Source organism: Bacillus rossius, assembly GCF_032445375.1.
Source record: "Bacillus rossius redtenbacheri isolate Brsri chromosome 9 unlocalized genomic scaffold, Brsri_v3 Brsri_v3_scf9_2, whole genome shotgun sequence".
In the NCBI taxonomy this organism is placed as follows: domain Eukaryota; kingdom Metazoa; phylum Arthropoda; class Insecta; order Phasmatodea; family Bacillidae; genus Bacillus; species Bacillus rossius.
Genome location: NW_026962013.1, coordinates 38,854,420 through 38,858,355, shown reverse-complemented (window position 1 = coordinate 38,858,355; position 3,936 = coordinate 38,854,420). Strand labels below are relative to the sequence as shown.

At 37.3% G+C, this 3,936-nt stretch overlaps 1 non-coding gene across 1 annotated transcript; it reads right to left on the bottom strand.

The window, feature by feature from the left end:
• Positions 1-3,290: 3,290 nt before the first annotated feature.
• Trnag-gcc (transfer RNA glycine (anticodon GCC)) lies at positions 3,291-3,361 on the bottom strand. The gene has a single exon. It is a non-coding gene; the product is annotated as a tRNA-Gly (tRNA).
• Between the last annotated feature and the right edge of the window lie 575 nt (positions 3,362-3,936).

Sequence of the window (3,936 nt, the reverse complement as noted above, 5' to 3'; positions counted from 1 at the left end):
CTAGAGATGGTGGCGATTGCGGCGAAGAATTAACCAACTACCTCAAAACCGTATTAGAAATTTTAACCTGGGCTGGCGACTTTAATACAGTATATGTATTCAAAGAGGTTAGTTAGGCCCCAACTGGCCAAGCAAGAGTTCACCTCATGTGCGTTTAAACTTGGTCAATAGAGCTTGGTGGTGCTCGCAGCGAGTGCTGTTTTCAGATTTGCAAAGTTTCCTTTCGGCTTTGTGAACTTTTGTTCGCGCCATCCGCCAGGCGGAGGGCGGCACCACGGTTACACATTTCCGTTCTCCCACGCGACGTCCGTTTCCATTCGCGGAATTACTCCAACCGAAATTCCATGTTGCCGAAAGCTAAGATGTTTAGAGCTGTAGCAAACCGTATGTATTCGGTACTGAGTAACGGGTGCGCCATCTAGTAACGAGTAACGAAACGTTACACACGGCTGCATCTCGTTACTCGCATTTTTCGTATGTTTTACGCATGCGCGCGCATATTCGATGAATTTACGTTACAAAGAACGATGTTTGTTTAAGTAAAGTATAATTTGGAAATTCGTCGTCCAAGTTTTTTACTGTTTATTAAAGGTATTTTGTGTGGAGACTAAGTTTGAGATTGGAACAGAAACAACGTAAGAAAGTATTTTTTACAAATTAGAAATATGTATGATTTTTGTTTTTTATTATCGCGTATTTTCACGTTTTTTTTGTTCTTTAAAAAGCCGCTCTAATGAGATTTAATTGTTTCTTGGTTAACAAAAATGTTAATTATCAAATATTGTTAATTGTTTATATTCTATTTATTATTATTTACGCGACGTCATACTGTACGCGTACGCAATACGACTCGATTCGTTGCTGCAACATAACATAGCATGTTATGCGGTATCAGAAGTAACGAGTAACGTAACGATACGATAGTAACGATTACTAATTGTTATAGTAACGAATACATACGGGTACGCTTTTTTTCGTTACTTTTACACCTCTAAAGATGTTGCACGTCAGTATGCAATGAATGACCTATTATGGGGCAAAACTGCCTGCCTTCTCGCCAGTTTTAAAGATCCCCATTCGCCCCATTCGCGACGGGCCCTCCTCGCGGGCGAGATTTCCCAAGAGCATCTTCCCCCCCCCCCCCTCTTCCAACCTCGTCGATCGAAGGGGGCGCACAAAAAAAACTCCAATCACCTCCGTGGGTTCCCGCAGGCGGCCGCAGCCGTCCGTGCGTGGCTTGCTGGACGACTGCGCTGGTTGTTGGCTTCTTCGCTCGTTTGTTTGTTTGTTTGTTTGTTCCCGCCGGTGTTTGCCCAGCGGCCTTGTTCCCGCGGCCCCGCGGCGTAAACCCCGTGACGCGCACAGCGTTGCCAAGTTTTTTTTCGGAAACAAAGTCCTTTCAAAACCAATTTCACTCTCAATTATTTTTTTTTAAGCAAGAAAATATAATAAACACGAATCAAACCTTTGAAGAAGAAAATAAAACAGAGTCCAAAAATAAAGTTTTATACTCTCTTTGTTATATCATACAAATATTAAAGTAATAATAGCAGTCAAACTTTATTCATGCAAATGTACACAAAAAATACAGATTTTTTTTAACCATTCACGAAAAAATAATTTGATTTTTTATACCGAAATATTATAGAATTTTTTTTTGTATGGAGACACATTTATTTCTGTTTACCATGTTTATTAATAATTTCTTTGGCCGCCATTTATTTTGCCATTACGTCTTAACCGCAGACTGACGACACTTCAGTTAACACCGAATATCAAAAGAAGGTTCTACACGGTTCAAGGCCAAGGTCTCAAAAAGTACGAAATAACACCCGGCTGGGTGGAGTCTGATGCGTAACTTACCAACAGTTTCCTGCTAACTGAATACAATTCGATACTGTGACCATACATGTTTTTGACATGATCTATTTTTTAGATACCTAAGGCCTAAATCCGCTACTGTTAGGTAAATTTCGATGAAAGACTATCTATTGTAGCCGTTTCCATGGTGCAACTACCGGATAACTTTTACATAGTGTGTATATATATAATATTTATGGCCACGATAACGGCTGTACTGTTATATAAATCACTCCAAACTAATACGGATAATGTAAAATCTCGGTCGCGTACATAGGTTAATGGTGAAAATCCGACCAAATGGGTAGAAATAGGAAAGGTTTTGTAAAAAAACAAAAAAAAAATCATATAACTACCTTAATACACAAATATCGCATCCGTATTGAGTTATTATATCACGTTAGAGTAAACCAAAAATCATGAGTGAAAACACATTTTTGATACGACCAACCATAACAGCAAGGGGTGGGAAAAACATGGGTTGGAGGACAAAAAAAATTCAAAAATTCCTTTGTAGACCTAGGCACACCGTCTAATTTGTTCAAATCGTTTGTAAACCCTATACATATTTTCTAAAACATTTGTCTGAATTACTTTGTTTTGATAAAATCAACCATTTTTGTAAGGCGTTGAAGAAACAAGTGTTAAACTCCAAAACATTCACATTTCGGCACCACCTACACTAACAAATCCGTTCTTATTTATCGTTAAATATCCAAATATTATATACAACTTTCGCCTCAAATATTTTTTTAATACCAATAACCTTTAGCCTAAGGGGTGGAAAAAACAAGGGTTGAAAGGAAAAAAAACCTTAACCCCCTTAATACTTGCAGTATCAAAACAGCTCTAATTGTTTGTAATCTTTATAATTATTATTTAAAAAAAAAAAAATTGTCTGAAACAATTTTTGATACAACTAACCATTGCTGCAAAGGTTGGTAAACACGGGACTAAAGAACACTTAAAATTTACAATATTACCCCAGACGAGACCTGGCAACACTGGAGGGAAATGTCCCGAGTTCTTTGGCCGCACCGTTGGTCGTAACATTCTTGGCTGGGTATTATAACCCCCCCCCCCCCCCCCACGTTTTCTTATTCTTCATCCGCCTAATAAACTTCTTCACTGCACTAACTGTATTAAGCTTTTCACATCAGCTCAACATTGTTTTGATATTACACGTGAAATACTGTTCTACTTATAGAATAAATACTTGAATGTCTTAATTTCCACTAGGTTAAATTTAACATTCATAGCACATTTTCGTTCGATTAGCTTTCGATGTCTTCTTGTTGTCATTTTTCAATCCATATAAAAGTCTATTTTACTGACAAAATGAAATTTCTCTGAAAAAATTCATGTTAATATTGTTTTAAATTGGGTAAAATTATTTTAAATAAAAGTTGTAGTTTATTTTTTCTAAAAGTTGCATCGGCCGGGAATCGAACCCGGGCCGCCCGCGTGGCAGGCGAGCATTCTACCACTGAACCACCGATGCTAGTGACATGTAATGCTTTATGTAGAATGACAATGTTGGCATTGTGGATAAAAAATGATTTTGGGCGTAGCTTTTTATCAGGCGACACGTGAGATAAATTTTTCGTTTGCACTGACTGCACTTCTCATGATTTCGAGTATCATTTAAAAAAATTATAACTTGCGTTTTAGTCAAATCCTCTTCTCCATCTGGATTAAAAAATAAAAAAATGATCCTTCCAGTTACATAACTAAGACGTACTTACTGTGATTCTGCGTCTAGTGATGATAAATATAACGCGAAACACTCTTGGCCTTTTTTTATTCTTCTTGTTATTGAAAAACAGTGTTACATCGTTGCAAAAGTCAATGTGTTATCTCTAGTGCTTCAAGTGTTTATTATAGTAAATATATCATTATCAGCGGCTACTACTCTAAGGAAGAGTGCACTGCATGATGCAAAAACTTTTTTTTTTGTTTTGAACGTGATTATGTTCATAGCTCTTGTGATCTCGACAAAGAACTGCAGGATTATGACTGTTTAAGGAAGACTGAACCCAATGGAATTATTATCATCACCATGAAAAGTGAGAATAC